The sequence below is a fragment of the Zea mays genome, chromosome 6 (genome assembly GCF_902167145.1).
Source record: "Zea mays cultivar B73 chromosome 6, Zm-B73-REFERENCE-NAM-5.0, whole genome shotgun sequence".
NCBI classification, from domain to species: Eukaryota; Viridiplantae; Streptophyta; class Magnoliopsida; order Poales; family Poaceae; genus Zea; species Zea mays.
In genome coordinates, this window is record NC_050101.1 from 138,153,328 (window position 1) to 138,173,434 (window position 20,107).

General features: G+C 49.6%; 1 pseudogene; it reads right to left on the bottom strand.

The window, feature by feature from the left end:
* Positions 1 to 20,107, bottom strand: part of LOC103630067 (mediator of RNA polymerase II transcription subunit 28-like) — a 65,629-nt pseudogene that overhangs the window by 44,100 nt on the left and 1,422 nt on the right.

Below are 20,107 nucleotides of genomic sequence, written 5' to 3' on the forward strand. Positions count from 1 at the left end.
GGAAAACCATAACTTCATAACCGTAACCCCGAATCTAGCGATTCTTGTTCCCACGATCTCGTAGCGACGCTTAGATTATTATTACTCAGTTATTCTTATGCTTGGTGTGATGTTAATTTTGCCTATACATGTTTGTCTGTATTGCTACGACTAGCGTGAGGTCACGAGTCACCTGAAGATCATCCTGGTACCTGGAATCTCAAGTCCCAGGCAAGTTGTGCCCTTGATCACTTCTTTTTACCTATTCATGTTCTGATTAATCATAATGATCTGCATAGGTTAATTTTGATGGGACCCAATAGGTTACCCTAGTTTGTCTATCTTTATACCTTGTTTACCACTGAACTTTTTGGGTAGTACTTGCTAGTGCTTTATGTGGTTTTGGGTATGAAGATACATTATTCATGATCACACTTTTATTATCTGTTTATTATCACTGTTCATGATAAGATCATTATGTTAATTGGAACATGGAGAACCACCCGGGAAAACAGTGCTACCACAAGGGTTTAATGGGACGCCCTTGGCCGATTAATTAGGAAAGCTAGTGGAAGACTACCTTACCCGAAAGGGGCAAGGGCAGTAGGGGAGTGGTCAGTGTAGGGAGGCCCTCGAGAGGATTTTGCTGCGATGGCGGTCCTGCAAGGGATTCCTGCATTGGAGCTTCCTATAAACTGTAGCGGGTTTTCTGAAGCTAGTGGAACTTTGTAAAGGCCTCGTAGTGTTACCCTGCCTCGCCTCCTCGGTAGAGGTGTATGGGAAGTCGCGATCCCTTGGCAGATGGGTAACATGACTTGTGGGTAAAGATGCGCAACCTCTGCAGAGTGTAAAACTGGTATACTAGCCGTGCTCACGGTCATGAGCAGCTCGGACACTCACATGATTAAATTATGGAACTTAAACTCAATTTGTCATATGCATTGCATCGCAGGTGATGTTGTTACTTTTGTTCTACTATTTAATTGGGTTGGTATTTACTTATACTTAGTAATTGCTAATAAAATTTTGACCAACTTTAAAAGCAATGCTCAGCTCTAACCATCCTCTTTGGTAAGCCTTACACTTCACGTGAGCTCCCACCTTTGGCGAGTTCATGCACATTGTTCCCCACAACTTGCTGAGCGATGAACGTATGTGAGCTCACTCTTGCTGTCTCACACCCCCCCACAGGTCAAGAACAGGTACCACAGGATGAGACGCGTGGAGGATGCTGTGATGAGTTCGTGAGTGGTCTAGGCCGTCGTCTCCCAGTCAACTTTGGGTTGCTGGATCGTTTCCTCATATGATGTAATTATTTAATTATTTTGTATAGAACTCCTGTTATATAGTAAAGATGTGACATTCGATCCTGTGCCATGATTCATCATATGTGTGAGACTTGGTCCCAGCACACCTGGTGATTATGTTCGCGCCCGGATCTTGGTGCCCCAAAATCCGGGTGTGACAGAAGTGGTATCAGAGGAATGTTGACTGTAGGACGAAACCTAGATAGAACTGGACAACCAATATTTACTTACCCTTGCTACTCTGATTCTTTTCTAAACTTTTCTTAATCTTTTCTCATCTATTTCCGCTTTACTCTGATTATTCTTACCTTTTCATTCTAAAGACAAATGTGGATTTCACACTTTGAAATCCTGTGCCTAAAGTGACTTTAGGAATAGGAGACCTACTCTTAGGAACAAAAACAAAACTATTTTTATAGGTATTTGTATGCTTGAATGTTTGTTCTTATGATACTTGTTTGATTTGGATCTTTGATTGAGTGTGATTAGTTGTGGAGTAATGTCCACAATCACATCTGCATATATATATAGAAAAAAACGGTTATAAAAATATCTAAATGAACTGGGTTATCCCTCATCAAAGAATCTAGCCTAGCAAAATCCATCTTATCTTGAAAAAGTCTATTCTACACTCATAGATCCATCTTATCCTAAAAAAAATAGATTCTCATCTTATCTTGAAAAGATTTATCTTATCCTAATAAATCTATCTGACCTCAAAAGATTCTACCTTATCCTTATGGATTCATCTTACCCCAATAAGCATATTTATCCCACGCTAGTGTAACAACCATGATCTAGCCTAAAATAAATAAGATCTTATCTAGTCAAACTAGTCACACCAATCTAACCTAGATCTGATCTAATCTAAAGTGACTTATCAAACATGTTAGATAATACTGATGAAATAGATTAGACTCTACTCCTATAGAACGGGTCTTAACTTAGTTCACCCTGCACTAAATTAAGAATGACAGATCGACTTGGCCATATGCAACTACCTTAACCATCCAATAGTTGCATAACCCCACAATTTTAACCTAGCAAGAGAATCTAACCTACCTACACCATACAATCCATCCTACTCACATATGTCCTAGCCATATGTCCTTAACTCGGATGACAACTCCAAGAAATAAAGGTCAAAGAAGACAAACCATGTCAAAGGAGGATAAGCATCAACTCAAGTCTTCAAAGATCAAGTTGGATCGCCAGAGGAATCAAGATCCAGAGTTCAGGATGAAGTCTCTCCTTATCATACCCTTGCCACAACCTCCACTGGCCATAATCGTACCTCATCTGACCTAATAAATGGCTAGACATACAATACTCATATTTTCCAAATCATCTACTAACTGTTATGTAAAAAGAAAAAAAAACTTGAACAAAACTCTGATTCCCAAAACCAAATGAGAAACTAAAATTCTAGACCAAACCTATTGTAACCCTTTTCTTACAAATCTCGAGGGCGAGATTATTTTTAAGGGGGGTAGGATTTGTAATACTCAAAATTGTATACAAAGAATATAGGGACGTCTCCTCATTTTATGTGCCTTATTTGCATCATGAGAAGAGCATACATAAAATTAAGAGTGATTAAATTAAACCAATGACACTAAAATAAAAGAAAGTGCATCTTGTTGGAGTTTATATGTTTTTGCATTAAATAAAAATAATAAGTATAATAATAAAAATATAATAATGACTAAGTTGGATTAAACCCTAAATTGGAATTAGGGTTTTGAAAATAAAAAGAAAAGAAATACCACATAAAACATAGGGAATAAATATATACATAAATACATTCTCTTCATCTCCAAATGTAAATTGGAACATTTTGATATAAGTACAAATCCATAACTGAAATTCAAATTTGAATTTGAAATCTAAAAGTAGAAATGAAAACCTAAATTTGAAAAAGAAAAGAGAAAAGAATAAAGAAAAAAAAAGAAAAAGGGTAAAATCGCCGCATGGGCCAGATCTGCGCTTTTCGGCCCATAAGAGAATTCCTTCCGCGCAAGCCCAGCCTTCTCTCCTTCGCATGTGCCGACAGGTGGACCACTTCGGTCAGCCGTGCGCTCGCTCACGCCATCGACGCGTGGGACCCACGAAGCAGCCTATCCCTTGCACTAGACACTTCCGTGTGGGCCACCCTTGTCAGGTCTTCCGTCCTTCTCGGTTGCGAGCTGGAAACGGAACCGCGTGCGCTCGCTTCTCCCTTCTGCTATCTGGAACGCGGGCCCGCCTTGTCAGATGTCGTGTGTTCTTCTCTCCGGAGCTCTTGCCGTAGATCCCGCCGCGCGCCTGGGATCCCTGTTCCGCAGACACCTGCGTGCTCGCTGACCCTGAGTGGTGGGGCTATCTCGTCGGATCCGTCACTTCGCTCGGTTCGTTGCAAGCCGCTCAAGATCTCCGTCGCAATCCTCCTCGCTAACAAACCCTCCGCAAAAACCGCGCGGGTTCAACGACCATGCCCGGGCTTGCGCGAATCAGCCGTCACCTCGCGGCAATATGAACTCGGCCTCACCTCCTCGTCGTTCCATCCAAGCGCGCCCTGTGGATCTTCTTCCCCGATTCCTCGCAGCGGTAACGACCTGCCCGAACAACCTGCCGAAGCCTGCGCCAACAGAAACTACGATAATGCTGGCTCGGGATTCGGGTGGGTTGTTGTCACCTGATTCCGGGGATAGAGTCCCGCACCGTGCGGCTCGCCGCGAGGGCCTCATCTGTTAGCGCCAAGAATTACGGATCGCTTCCGCCGTGGATCCCGCATGCTCACCATCTCGCTCCACGCCGTATCGCAACAAATCACGCGGATGGATCTCCAACCACCCTGTGTCGCTTCTTTCACTCGGACCTTGCCCATGGTGGGCTATATAACCTGAATCGCATCACCATGGACCCTCCCCGCAAAGCTGTGCAGCACCACCGAGCTCCAGACTGCGCGTCTTCTCCTTGTCTAATGATATCCGCCGCGCCATTGGAAGCAGGCTTCTGTGCGGTCGAACCACTGGTATGATGCCCGTCCCTATTCTCGGAATCACTCGGTGTTGCGTAGCACCTACTCGATTTGGGGATTGTCGGCCTGGGCACCTTGACATTTTCGCCAACGAGCTCCACGGAGGTTGGCGGCGCCGCCGTCTTGGGAGCTTACTTCGCCGAGGAGAGACCCGAGGAAGAGGATGAGTGCCAACCGTTGGATCTGTGTTATCCGGCTCGGATTAGATCATGAGTTACCACCTCGTAGGATGAACCCGAGGCATCGAATTAGGATTGTGCGGTCTGGATCTGGTCTCAGCGTACCTGTTCGCTGGGGGGGGGATCTGGAACGTTGGCGTAGTATCGGACGGTGGAGGATTGATCGGGGTGGGATCGCTTCTCATCCGTGGATGCTAGATCCAATGGTCAGTTTCACATAACAGGTTATAATGTCAGCGTCTAATCTCGGCGGTCGGAACAGGATTCAACGGCCCAGATCACATCATACCCCTTCACGGGTACATTTTGCTAAAGAAACCCTAGGGTATTTTATAATGAACCCGCCGTCCAATACAACAGCCCTCTGAGTCTCGAGAATCTTTTTAGTTTAGCCCCTGCGTTTTCCAGAATTAGAGGCCCAGTCCAGAGATGTTTAAAAACAGAGAAATATTTATAGAAATTCGTTTTAATACAAAAAAAGAAATCTAGAAACTTGTAAAGTGCATAGTAAATTCATTTTAACTCCAAATTGAGTAATCCCAGTTGTAATAATTTTGTATTAATATTGTTTATCACCTAGTACCTTTGTTTAACCATAAAACTTGAATTAAAATTGCTCGATTAAATTAATCTATTCTAGGTGCTAAATAATTTCAGAAATTCATAACTCAATAACCATAACTCCGTTTTGATCCATTCTAGTTGCGTTAGTCTCACCATAATATTTATTATCATCTGTTAACTTTTTTGTTGTTGTGAGATATAGGTTAAAATTGTTGCACTTAGTCTATTATATACTTAACCACGTGGATCTTCGGGAAAACCATAACTTCATAACCGTAACCCCGAATCTAGCGATTCTTGTTCCCACGATCTCGTAGCGACGCTTAGATTATTATTACTCAGTTATTCTTATGCTTGGTGTGATGTTAATTTTGCCTATACATGTTTGTCTGTATTGCTACGACTAGCGTGAGGTCACGAGTCACCTGAAGATCATCCTGGTACCTGGAATCTCAAGTCCCAGGCAAGTTGTGCCCTTGATCACTTCTTTTTACCTATTCATGTTCTGATTAATCATAATGATCTGCATAGGTTAATTTTGATGGGACCCAATAGGTTACCCTAGTTTGTCTATCTTTATACCTTGTTTACCACTGAACTTTTTGGGTAGTACTTGCTAGTGCTTTATGTGGTTTTGGGTATGAAGATACATTATTCATGATCACACTTTTATTATCTGTTTATTATCACTGTTCATGATAAGATCATTATGTTAATTGGAACATGGAGAACCACCCGGGAAAACAGTGCTACCACAAGGGTTTAATGGGACGCCCTTGGCCGATTAATTAGGAAAGCTAGTGGAAGACTACCTTACCCGAAAGGGGCAAGGGCAGTAGGGGAGTGGTCAGTGTAGGGAGGCCCTCGGGAGGATTTTGCTGCGATGGCGGTCCTGCAAGGGATTCCTGCATTGGAGCTTCCTATAAACTGTAGCGGGTTTTCTGAAGCTAGTGGAACTTTGTAAAGGCCTCGTAGTGTTACCCTGCCTCGCCTCCTCGGTAGAGGTGTATGGGAAGTCGCGATCCCTTGGCAGATGGGTAACATGACTTGTGGGTAAAGATGCGCAACCTCTGCAGAGTGTAAAACTGGTATACTAGCCGTGCTCACGGTCATGAGCAGCTCGGACACTCACATGATTAAATTATGGAACTTAAACTCAATTTGTCATATGCATTGCATCGCAGGTGATGTTGTTACTTTTGTTCTACTATTTAATTGGGTTGGTATTTACTTATACTTAGTAATTGCTAATAAAATTTTGACCAACTTTAAAAGCAATGCTCAGCTCTAACCATCCTCTTTGGTAAGCCTTACACTTCACGTGAGCTCCCACCTTTGGCGAGTTCATGCACATTGTTCCCCACAACTTGCTGAGCGATGAACGTATGTGAGCTCACTCTTGCTGTCTCACACCCCCCCACAGGTCAAGAACAGGTACCACAGGATGAGGCGCGTGGAGGATGCTGTGATGAGTTCGTGAGTGGTCTAGGCCGTCGTCTCCCAGTCAACTTTGGGTTGCTGGATCGTTTCCTCATATGATGTAATTATTTAATTATTTTGTATAGAACTCCTGTTATATAGTAAAGATGTGACATTCGATCCTGTGCCATGATTCATCATATGTGTGAGACTTGGTCCCAGCACACCTGGTGATTATGTTCGCGCCCGGATCTTGGTGCCCCAAAATCCGGGTGTGACACCAACATGGGGCCTATCAAAGACTTGAAAGGAGTACAAAGGGTCATGGGATGCCTTGCAACTCTGAGTCGCTTCATCTCGCGCCTCGGCGAAAAAGGCCTACCCTTGTACCGCCTCTTAAGGAAGACCGAGCGCTTCACTTGGACCCCCGAGGCCGAGGAAGCCCTCGAAAACTTAAAGGTGCTCCTTACAAACGCGCCCATCTTGGTGCCCCCCGCTGCGGGAGAAGCCCTCTTGATCTACGTAGCCGCAACCACTCAGGTGGTCAGCGCCGCGATCGTAGCCGAGAGACGAGAAGAAGGGCATGCGCTACTCGTCCAGAGGCCGGTCTACTTCATCAGTGAAGTGCTGTCCGAGACCAAGATCCGCTACCCGCAAATTCAGAAGCTACAGTATGCAGTAATTCTGACGCGGCGAAAGTTGCGACACTACTTCGAGTCTCATCCGGTGACTGTGGTGTCATCCTTCCCCCTGGGGGAGATCATCCAGTGCCGAGAGGCCTCGGGTAGGATAGCAAAGTGGGCGGTGGAGCTTATGGGCGAAACAATCTCGTTCGCTCCTCAGAAGGCCATCAAGTCCCAAGTCTTGGTGGATTTCCTGGCGGAATGGGTCGACACCCAGTTGCCAACAAACTCCGATCCAACCGGAACTCTAGACCATGTACTTTGATGGGTCGCTAATGAAAACAGGAGCAGGTGCTGGCCTGCTCTTCATCTCACCCCTCGGGAAGCATCTCCGCTACGTGTTGCGCCTCCATTTCCCGGCGTCAAACAACGTGGCCGAGTACGAGGCTCTGGTTAATGGGTTGCGCATCGCCATCGAGCTAGGGGTTCGGCGCCTCGACGCTCGTGGCGACTCGCAGCTTGTCATTGACCAAGTCATGAAGAACTCCCACTGCCGCGACCGGAAGATGGAGGCCTACTGCGACAAAGTCCAGCGTCTGGAAGACAAGTTCTACGGGCTGGAGCTCAACCACATCGCTCGACGGTACAACGAGACTGCGGATGAGCTGGCTAAAATAGCCTCGGGGCGGACAACAGTTCCCCCGGACGTCTTCTCCAGAGACATACATCAACCCTCCGTCAAGATCGACGACACGCCCGAGCCCGAGGAGGCCTCGACCCAGCCCGAGGTGTCTTCGGCCGCCGAGGGTGAGGCACTGCGCGTCGAGGGAGAGTGGAATGGGGTCATGCCTAATCGAAACTGGCGGACCCCGTACCTGGAATATCTCCACCGAGGAGAGCTACCCCTCAACAAGGCCGAAGCTCGGCAACTGGCGCAGCGCGCCAAGTCATTCGTCTTACTGGGTGATGAAAAGGAGCTCTACCATCGCAACTCCTCAGGCATTCTCCAACTAGAGATGGCAATGGGGATTTCCCCGTCGGGGGTTATCTTCCCATACCCGTCCCCGCGGGGTAAGAAAATCCCCGTCCCCGTCCCCGTTAGCTTCGACGGGGGAGAAATTTCCCCATCCCCGTCCCCGCTTGGGGATTTTTTCCCCGCGGGGTTCCCCGCCCCCGCTTAAAACATGTACTGGTGCTGAGTGCTGACAGATCACATTATAAAACAATAATTATAACAGAATATGTACTAAACTATTTACCCACATGACACTAACATAATTAAATTACATATTACTTCGTACTTCCAACCAGTAAAGATCAAAGGATAATAAGCTTGTAAGCATAGTTAATTCATACTAAATTCATATTGTTTGTGTTGCTGATTGCTGACAGATGACTTGTTGTGCACTAATCACTCACTCACTACAGAGTACAGACCAAACACATAGGCACACCGCACACATCAGTCACCACTCATAAGTTCATGTCTAGCCAATAACATATTACATAAGTTCATGTCTAGATATAACAGAACCAAATTGCCAGATGACAGTACTTCAAAAGCATTGGTTGGAGCAATATAGTTGCTCAGTGTCTAACAGGCAACTATCCAAAAGAACCTCCAAAAGTTTCTTAGGTCATATCAGCCAAAGATGATATTGATGCCCACATACATCCAGTCTTTAACTCAAACCAGTGCAAGACCCTACATGCAAACAATAACAAAATAGATACAAATTAGCTAGGTTTTTCACAAGAAAAGTAACACAGTTCATAGTCAATATTAACTTTGGAGCATAATACCTTAGTATCATCTTCAATTTCTTGAAGACAACTCCAAAAGCTTGCAGTATCTTCATTGCCACCTACACAAGACATTAAAAGAAATATTTTGTAGACCACAAGAGTTTTATAATTTATAGAATTGTGCAATATGCATGAATAATACAACATTCTCACCTTTATACTTATTGCGTAGCCAATCTTGTGAACACATTAAGGCCTCCAAGATATCTGGAGTGAGTCGGCTACGATGTTCGCTAAGAACTCTCCCACTAGTACTGAAAGCTGATTCTGATGCAACTGTAGTAACTGGGATTGCAAAGATATCTCGTGCTACCTTCCTTAATGTGGGATAGTGTGTACCAGCCACCTTCCACCAATCAAGAATCTTAAAGTTTTCTGTGCCGATTGGAACCAACTCATCCTCCAAGTACCTCTCTAACTCAGATTTGAACCTCATTGTTGTTGGCCTTCTACTAGCAACACGTGCACTGATTGTGGATAGTACACCTGAATTGAAAAGTGCAGGTGTTGATGACTCTGTGTTATCTTCATCCTCTTCCGTTTCATACTCCTTCATCAACTCATATAGAGACTCTTTGACCTTGTCAAGTTTCTCTATACAAGCCTGACTCGATTCACCGGTAAGAGTTTCAATGAACCCAAGGAGAAAGTCAGTTTTAAACCTAGGATCAAGAATGGTGGCCAATCCCATTGGTCCTTGAATTTCTTTCCAATACTTATCAAACTTCTCAACCATATCAGATGACATTTTTTCTATTATGGGATTACCACATACAGCCCACTGCCGAATCTACTCTTTGGCCTCAAATTTTAAGAAGTTGAATATTGGCAGTGACATAATTTGTTCCAGAAAATACTTCAGTGATATCATTAAACAATTTAAGCCTATCAAGCACCTCTCTAGCAAAGGCCCATTCTTGTTCAGTAGGAGCACAATCAAATAGCTTCTCAACCCGTCTTGCACGGTCAAAAACAGCCTTGTAAGGTAATGCAATACAAAGCATTTTGTATGTGGAATTCCACCTAGTTTTGCAATCAAGACCTAACTTATGGTTAACTTTGACCTTGACATGCTTCGCAATTTCTTCAAATTTCTCTAATCTTTTAGGCGTGGCTATCCAAAATGCAACACTTTCACGGATGGATGCAATTGAACTCTTGATCACCTCTAAACCATCCTTAACAATCAAGTTAAGAATGTGGGCAGCACAACGCATATGCAACAAGCTCCCCTCTAACATCAACTTTGATTTTCCAATCTTCTTGATTAGATCAGGAATTACCTTGTCATTAGTTGTACAATTATCAAGAGTTAGAGTTGAGATCCTCCCATCAAGATTCCATCCCACCAATGCTTCGTATAGCTCTTCACAAATAACTTCAGCTGTGTGTGGAGCAGGTACATATATGAACCTACACATAGACCAAGTTTTAATTTATACATGCAGAAAAAGGCAGCAAGATATAATGTTTCTAAGTGAAGATCGAGTACCTCATGATAATGTTTCTAAGTGTCCATGAATCATCTATGAAATGGGCTGTAATAGCCATGTACCCTCTTTTTTGATTATCATAGGTCCACAAATCTGTAGTAATAGCCACCCTTGACTTTGTTCCAGCCATGTAGGCTAAGGCCTTTCGTTGTTCTTCCTTGTATGCATCCATTATGTCCTTCCTAAAATTATACAACCATGGGATTAATAACAAACTAAGTGAAAGTAAATATCATGTGACATCAAATAGAAACTGAAGCTAACTATAAAAATACCTAATTGTGTTTTGAGTCACCATCTTGAATAATGGCTGAAGTGCACTCACAAATCATCGAAAACCAGTATGGTCAACAATAGATAAGGGATATTCATGTAATGCAATCATGGAAGCAAGCTCTCTCCTAGCAACTTCAGGATCAAATGTGTAATTTTCCACAGATATTTTCCCTCCTTCCTGTGAATTTAACCTTAAAGATGATTGTGCAAGTGTTTTGTTCTGTCCCATGAGCTTGATCCTTCTTAGTGTGCATATTTTCAAATGGTCGTGGAGATGTTTAGTCCCATTAGTGCTCTTCCCACCAAGTTGCTTGTGGCAATGTAGACATTGAGCCTTGACATCATCACGAACTTTGACTTTTTTGAAATCTTTCCAAACAACAGAAGTAAGCTTTCTCTTAGTTCCAAAGTCCACATCCTCTAGTCGAGGCTCATCATCATCTATTTGTATTGGCTCTGAATCATTGATAGACTCTGGTTGCGGTTGTGACAATGTTTCCTGTTGGCTGCCACTGAATCCGAAAGTTGAGAAATAAATATAAATTAACATGATGAACAATAATTGAAAATAACATACTTAAAATATGCACAGCAGTGATCAGTTTCATTAGATCATATAAACTTACACGTACAACCATCTCTTGCATTTTAACACAGAATATATATGCACAACATCGCTATTCGATAACAATATAAATAAGCATGTACAACCATATAAAACATAGAATACATGTGGATGTATAAATACATAGTATAAATGCATACCCATTCCAGATATACATGTGCAACCATAAATTTAAGCGAACTGTAATAACAAGATCAAATAAGAGGTTAGCGTGCTTGAAATCGAACCCCAATGATTTTAATAGTTGTGTACCAGCCACGGTTGACGCGTCTTGTTCTTGAGTAGTCGGAGCAGAAGGTGATCCTTCGGTAGCAAGGCGACTTCTTTTCTTGGCGATGGTCTTTTTCACACGTGGTTGTGGTGGATGACGGGGAGCCATGGCATCAGACATTGAGGAATTACCGACACTAGCGCATGGCATGACAGCAGTTCCAGCAGCTATTTTGGGAGTAGCAGATGACACAATAGGGGTTGTGGCTGCTGCATCACTGGTAGCATGTGGTAGCCAGTTCTTGTTCGAGGTGTCCCTTTGTGAGGATCACCGGTGGGTTAGCGTTAGTCACTCAACAATTAAGCCATCCACAATCATATAAGATTATACAGGTAGATCCAAATTCCAAAGTAAATATGGAGTGGGAATTATGTTCTCAGTTCTCACCTTCTTGTGTCGACGTCGTCGCCTGAACTTTGAGGCAGTGAGGAGGAAGTCATGGTGCTGACAGCAATGGACAGTGGCTGGAGCTAGGCAAGGATCTGTAGCGGCCACAACCGCTAAATTAGATGGAATACATGGATTAATAAATAAACACAATAGCATGGATTTTCTAGTACGAGCCTATGAGGGATCAATAAATATGACAACTAATCGAATGGTGAAGGAGAGGAATTGAGAGATACCTGTAGCCTGTAGGCGATTAGGCGAGCATGTGGCCACAAACCTGGAATATTTTTTTGTGCTCGTGTACACACTTCTCTGGACTCTTGAGCTGGAACCTTGAATGCTTGATCAATCCTTGTAGCGGTGACGGGATGTGTTGATGTGCTCCTGCACTGCGCAAGCTGCAACTAGTGCGCGAGCGCGATGCTTGGCCTGAAGGCTGGAGCCTTGGTGCGGCGCGACCTGCACTGCGCAAGTCTGCAACTAGTGCGTTGTGCGCGACGCTTGGCCTGGAGCCTTGGTGCGGCGGCGAGGGGGTGTTCGTCCGGATCTCCTGGACGCTAGGACGGCGGCCCGACGACGAGATGAACGAAAGGCAGAGAAAGCGGCTACGACCGTACGGGGAAAGCGGTAGGAAGCTAGGGTTCCAGTCTTCCGGAGCACACCGTTCATGGGCCTTAATTCTATGGGCCCAAATATTTGCTGGCTTTTATATGGGGCCCCGCGGGGATCGGGGACGGGGAATAGGATACCATACCCGTCCCCGCCAGACCCGATGGGGATAGTTTTTCTCCCATTTAATTCCCCGTGGGGAGCAAATTGCAACCATCCCCATCCCCTAATGAGTGAATTCCCCGCGGGGAATCGGGGAACGGGGCCCCGTTGCCATCTCTATCTCCAACGATGCATATCCGTCGTCGAAGGACAGGAGCTATTGCAAGAGATACACTCGGGGGCTTGCGGTCACCATGCAGCACCTCGAGCCCTCGTTGGGAACGCCTTCCGACAAGGCTTCTACTGGTCGACCACGGTGGCCGACGCCACTAGGATTATGCGCTCTTGCCAAGGGTGTCAATTCTATGCAAGACAGACGCACCTGCCCGCTCAAGCCCTGCAGACAATACCCATCACCTAGCTGTTTGTTGTGTGGGGTCTGGACCTCATTGGTCCCTTGCAGAAGGCACCCGGGGGCTTCTCGCACCTGCTAGTCGCCATCGACAAATTCTCCAAGTGGATCGAGGTCCGACCCCTAACAAGCATCAGGTCCGAGCAGGCAGTGGCGTTCTTCACCAACATCATCCATCGTTTTGGGGTCCCAAACTCCATCATCACCGACAATGGCACCCAGTTCACTGGGAAGAAGTTCCTGGACTTCTGCGAGGACCACCACATCCGTGTGGACTGGGCCGCCGTAGCTCACCCCATGACGAATGGGCAGGTGGAGCGTGCCAACAGTATGCTTCTGCAGGGACTTAAACCGAGGATCTACAACGACCTCAACAAGTTCGGCAAGCGGTGGATGAAGGAACTACCCTCGGTGGTCTGGAGTCTGAGGACGATGCCAAGCCGAGCCACGGGTTTCTCACCGTTCTTTCTAGTCTATGGGGCCAAGGCTATCCTGCCCACAGACTTAGAATATGGTTCCCTGAGGACAAAGGCGTACGACGACCGAAGCAACCAGACCAGCCGAGAAGACTCACTGGACCAGCTGGAAGAGGCTCGGGACGTGGCCTTGCTACACTCGACGCGGTATCAGCAGTCCCTGTGACACTACCACGCCCGAGGGGTTCGGCCCCGAGGTTTCTAGGTGGGAGACTTGGTACTTCGGCTGCGCCAAGACGCTCGAGGGCGCCACAAGCTTACTCCTCCCTGGGAAGGGTCGTTCACCATCGCCAAGATTTTGAAGCCCGGAACATACAAGCTGGCCAACGATCAAGGCGAGGTCTACGGTAACGCTTGGAACATCCAACAACTACATCGCTTTTACCCTTAAGATGTTTCAAGTCGTTCATACACCTCGTTCTCTTTTCATACATAAATAAAGTCTAACCGTCAAGGAAGGGTCAGCCTTGCCTCGGCAAAGCCCGACCCTCCCTCGGGGGCTAGAAGGGGGGAACCCCCTCTGCGTCAAAATTTTCCTCGGAAAAAGTCTTTCTGCCAGAACGTCTTTCGCGCTTTTCGACTGCTTTGATAGCGGGATCCTGAAAACGACGAGAGTACACGTAAGCGGCAAGGCCGACCGAGCCGAGGGACTCCTACGCCTCCGGGATACGGATACCTCACTCATCACCTTCCGCGATAAGTAACTCATGCTCGGATAAGTGATTCTGCTACCAAACAAGTCCTAACGCTCGAAAACTTTTCTTCTAGAACGATTTTCGTGCCTTCTCGACTATATCGATAACAGAATCCTGCAGACGAGCAAGAGTACACGTAAGCGGCAAGGCCGACCGAGCCGAGGGACTCCTACGCCTCTGGGATACGGATACCTCACTCATCACCTTCCGCAAAAAGTAACTCTCGCTCTGATAAGCGATTCTGCTACCGACGAACAAGTCCTGATACTCGAAACAAGAGGAAAGGAAACACAGCTTTATAACACGACAATAAGATGTTTGGGCCTCGGCGGTCGCAACAAGCATACGCATACTACAGACAAACTGTTCCTGTAGGTTCAGACATCGACAGAGGGAGCAGCAGCACCCTCGGCGTCGTTTCCACCTTCGGCGGAATCTGGCCCGGCCTCAGACGGCGACACGGGCGGAAGGATCTCCACCTCGAAGGAGGAAGCCAGCACCACGCTTGGGCCATCGCAGCCAGAGTCTCTACAAGGGTTCCGGCCCGAGCGGACGCCTCGGCTGGCCGCTCCGTAGCCTCAGCCAGCTATCCCCCGAGGGCCTCAGCCCGGCTCACGGCCTCGGCAGCGTGACTCCGGGGTTGGTCCCGTTCGCGGATGACCTAGCCAAGCTCCAACCGCCGCCGCTGCACCTCCTCGGCCTAGGAAGCCACCTGCTCCTAGGCCGACAAAGACTCTTTTCGAGTCGACTCCGCCTCTGTCCATGCTGACACCGCTGCCTCCGGCTCCAGCTCATTGCAGAGCAGCCGAGGGTTCTTAAACTGAGCAAGAGAAGCCTTGAGTGGTAAGGTCGACCGAGCCGAGGGACTCCTACGCCTCGGGGATACGGATACCTCACTCGTCACCTTCCGCACAGGGCAACTCACACTCGGTTAAGCGGTTCAGCTAGCCGACAGGCGAGTCCTAGTGCTCAAAATGAGGAAGAAACACGGTATTACGCTCAAATACCCAGATGTTCAGGCTTTGACAGCCACAATGAACAAACACCGGCACTCAAGGTGCCATTACAAACAGAACTCCGGTTCCACTCCCGCGGGTATGAACTACCTCCACACCAGAGGGCCTGCAGGACGACAAGCTCCGGGTGGCTCGCCGGCGACCGCTGCACCAACAGCGAGGCAACGACCTCCGTCTCGGACGACAAGACAACAGCAGCGATGGCCCCAGGGCGAACGTTACCGTTGGAAGGCCCTCGTTCACGTCCCCTCGCGGGGGACGAGAACCAGCCATTAAAGCCAAAGAGCCGGAGGCCCGGAGCGCAGGTGGCACTGACGGTGCTGTCGGTGGAGAAACCTTCTCCGGCTGCCACCACCTCAGCACCGACGACAGCGGCCACCTGCCCACCAACACCGCACCAGCGAGCGGCGGCCGCCCCAAAGCGCACCGGTAGGTCCTCACTCCCGTTCTCGCCACGAGAACGAGAATGGGACCGTCCCAAAACACGAGTACTGCCCCTTGTGGCGTACGACGTGTTGTGTGACCCCCCAGTGCAGCCGGCCATAGTCGCTCGGGCGGAGGACGGAATGTTGCACCCTGGCCAGGCAGCAGCAGTTCGCCTTCCCCCGCATGGCTGGAGGACGCCTCCTCCGCAGAGCTGGAGGATGTCTTCCTCCCCCGGATGCCGGAGGAAGAAGCGGGTCGCCGACCCACGCGGAGACAGGCCCCGGCTCGCCCCGCCCTCCTTCCCACCACGGATGATGAAGATCCTTGAAGTTGAGGGCGGGGCAGAGGTCGCAGCCCGGCTTGCTTCTCCCCACCATCGAACTGGTGGTCACCATCCTAGGTGACCATTAGTGAGGGAATGCGGCCGGGCTGCCTGATGAAAATCCTTGAAGCCGAGCGATGGCTGAAGGGTGCCAACCCCCGCGAGGTCGTGCTCCTTCAACAGCAGCAAGACGAAGGCAACGCGGGTGCTCCCCATCCGGGGGCTCGGAAGGTGGAAGGGCGCGATACATGAGGGGAGTGCGAAGGCATGGCTACCGCTCGGGGGATCGACCCCTTTTTAAAGGCGGCTCTCCACACTCACGTCCTCAGGCGTTACGGACAAAGTCTTCACCAACGTGCTCCAGGGTCCTCCCTCTACGACACGGGGGCTAGGTCCCACACGTCATGCAAGCTGACCCAAAACGGAGGAAGCCAAACCGCCGCGCGCGGAGCATGTAACCGCCCCGTGGTTACAAGCACTCCTCCGTCCTCGCCGAAACCAGCGGTCGAAAGGGCGGACTGCCATGCAGGTGGCATGCAACCGCACCGTGGGGGTGCACCCCTTCGGCTTCGTCGCATCCAGCATGGAGGCCCAGGCCCACACATCATGTAACCGGCGCGTCGGTTACTACGTGCAAGAAACTGCACCGCCACTTGCGCCAATGTCGCGCCTTCTCGACTGCGGAACCAGTGCCGCGACTCGAGGCAACCCTGCGCATGGCCCTACAGTGCCAATCGAGCACATCGATCACAGGTCAGTCAGTCGTGGGAGGAGGCGCAACGGTCGATATGGCCAAAAGTGGACCGGTAGTAATGGCGGCAGCAGACGGGCAGAAGTAGCGGTCAAATCGCCTGCAGACTCGTGTCCCCTCCTGAAGCAGCAAGGGAACCCTCCCCACGGCGTGAAGACAACACGCCCGTGTTCCGTCCTTCGAACGGCACGCGCACGCGGCCACCCCGCGAACCACCCGTCCCGTCGCATTAACTCCTCGGCAGGGCAAGCGACACCTTTGGCAGGCGAAGCGAACGTCGTTTCACCTCTGCCATGATGACCGCGTCAAAAAAAGGTGTGCCCCACCATTTAAATTCATATCCTTTTCCTCTTCCCCTTTCTCTCTCTTGCTACAGGGACCGGGAAAGGGGATATTTCGAAAGGGATCCTTCTCCGCGAAGGAAGCGGGCCCCGAGCCCCCCTACTGATCAGGGGTTCGAAGGTTGGCCCCTCGGAAGGGTTTCGACAACTGCCCCAGAGCACTCGGACTTCAAGCTCATTACTGATCAGGGGTTCGAAGGCTGGCCCCTCGAAAGGGTTCGACAGCCGCCCCAGAGCACTCGGGCTCCGCGTCCACTACTGATCAGGGGTTCGAAGGCTGGCCCCTCGGAAGGGTTCGACAGCCACCTCAGAGCACGCAGAGCGAGGGATGACTCTAGATACGTCCATTACATGGCCGAGGCTCGGGCTACACTCCCGAGGTACCCTAGGACATTTCTGAGACCAGCAGGAGCGATTTTGTAACGGAATCCCATCAGAGGGAGGCATCGAGCCCTCGGACCCTATCGAACGGGACCGGGTCCGGCAAATCACATGCAGGTACTTTTGGAGCGCGCCTCTAGGCCACTAGCCGACCCTTATCGAATGGGGCACATGCGTTCACTCGGATCACCCGTTAGCAACTCACTGGAGACACCATGTTCGACGCCCTCCGAGGGCAACATGGCGCTTCCCCCCTTCCTCCTTGTGGAAAGGCGACGAAGGGGCATATAATAAAAGTCGAGACAGTCCTTGATCGTCCTCTCGCTCCGTGCAGAGGCTCGGGGGCTGCTCTCGCAAAACCCGGCTACGCCCAAACCGTTGACAGCGTCAACAAACCAGCCTAAAAACTTGGAACTCGACCATGCACCCGGGCTACGATCAGGTCGCATGAGGGAACAACCAGGTCGGCCAAGGCATCACGAAAGGCATTAAGACCTCAGAGGAGTCAAACCACTCCTTCGAGGCCTCGGGGGCTACACCCGGCGGGTGCGCTCGCGCGCACCCACCGAAATAAAGTGCAACCGAGAAAGGCCGGTCCCCTTGCAAAAAAGTGCGACAAAGCCTCCAAGCGAGTACCAACACTCCCTTAGAGGCTCGGGGGCTACTGTCGGGTACCGTAATTAGGGGTACCCCCAACACTCCTAAACACGACCGGTAACCCCCATCAGCACAAGTTACAGAGACTGATGGGCACGATTCAGGTCAAGGCTCCGTCTACTCAAGGGACGTGATCTCGCCTCGCCCGAGCCCAGCCTCGGGCGGGAACAGTAGTCCCAGATGAATTCACACCTCGCCCGAGGGCCTCCTCAAGCAACAGGCGCACCCTCGACTCGCCCGAACCCCAGCTCGGGCGGGCTTCGTTGTGAAGCAACCTTGGCCAAATCACCTCACCAACCGATCGTATCGCAGGCGCATTCAATGCGAGGGTCGCCTGATACCTTATCCTGACACACGAGCCTCAGTCGGCAAGGTCGAAGTGACCGCAGTCACTTTGCCCTTTCACTGACCGACCTGACAGGAAAACAGCGCCACTCGCCCCGCTCCGACTGCTGTGCCACCCGCTAGGGCGAAGCTGACAACAGTCAAGTTTAGCCTCAGGCGCAACAGGAATCTCCGCCTCGCCCGACCCCTGGGGCTCGGCTTCAACCTCGGCCTCGGAGGGTGGTCTCCGCCTCGCCCGACATTGGGCCTCGGCCTCAAGAGGAGGTCTCTGCCTTGCCCGACCCAAGGGCTCGGCCCCTGCCTCGGCCTCGGAAGGTGGTCTCCGCCTCGCCCGACCCTAGGGCTCGGCCTCAACCTCGACCTCAGAAGGAATCACGTCCTCGCCCGACCCCAGGGCTCGGCCTCAACCTCGACCTCGGAAGGAATTGTGTCCTCGCCCAACCCTGGCCTCAGCCTCAGGAGGAGTCTCCGCCTCGCCCGACCTTGGGCTCGGACCGACCGTGCCACAGAGGATGCATCATTACCCTACCCCTAGCTAGCTCAGGTTACGGGGGAACAAGACCGGCGTCCCATCCAGGCTCGCCCCGGTAACAAGTAATGATGGATCCCCACGTGTGTCCATGACGACGGTGGTTCTCAGCCCCTTACAGAAGTAAGGAGACGTCAGCAAGGTCCCAGCAGCCCCGACAGCTGTGCTTCTACAGGGCTCAAGCGCTCCTTCGACGGCCACGATACCGCGTACACAGGGCTCTAGCACCTCTCCGACAGCCACGTTGGCATGTACACAGGGCTCAGGCACCTCTCTGCCGGACACGTTAGCACATAGCTACACCCCCATTGTACACCTGGACCCTCTCCTTGCATCTATAAAAGGGAGGTCCAGGGCCTCCATGCGGGAGGGTCGCGCGGGAGAATGGGTTGACGAACAGGCTCACTCTCTCTATCGCGAACGCTTGTAACCCCTACTACGAGCGCATCCCCCTGGCGCAAGATAACACGAGCCGTGTTTTCCCCTTTCGTGTTCCATCTCGCGCCAACCCATCTGGGCTGGGACACGCAGCGACAATTTTACTCGTCGGTCCAGGGACCCCCCGTGGTCGAAACGTCGACATATTCCTTCAATTCAACCTCGTGCGAAGTAAGATTTGCCATAGTAGACTTATCAAGCGCACACACTAGCCTTTTATGATGGTTTTGTATATCCCCTACGATACGTTGCAACTGCTCTCGTTGTTCGTCGATGTAAGCTTTAAGAGATTGAAGTTCGTTGGTGCTACTTACATTGGGGGTAATCGTAGTAGGTCGGAGCGAAGCCGGATCTGTCGCCCGTTGCCGAACGACTTTGTTGTTCCTGTCCACCTTGAAGTCGGCCAGGAACTTTGCCTTTGCTTCTTGGATCAGCTGCTCCTGGCGCTCCTCGAACAGGAGTTGTTCCTCAGCCGGCAAGGTTTCCCATGTCGGCGTGATGATATTGCTGGTGGAAACTTCAGAGATATCCTTTGAACCGTCCATTGAGGGCCGATTTGATAGGTCTATATGTGTTTTCCCCAGCGGAGTCGCCAAGAAGTATGTTGACACCTTTTTAGGGCGCCAATCACTCAACACGAACCAGCGGCGGTGCTC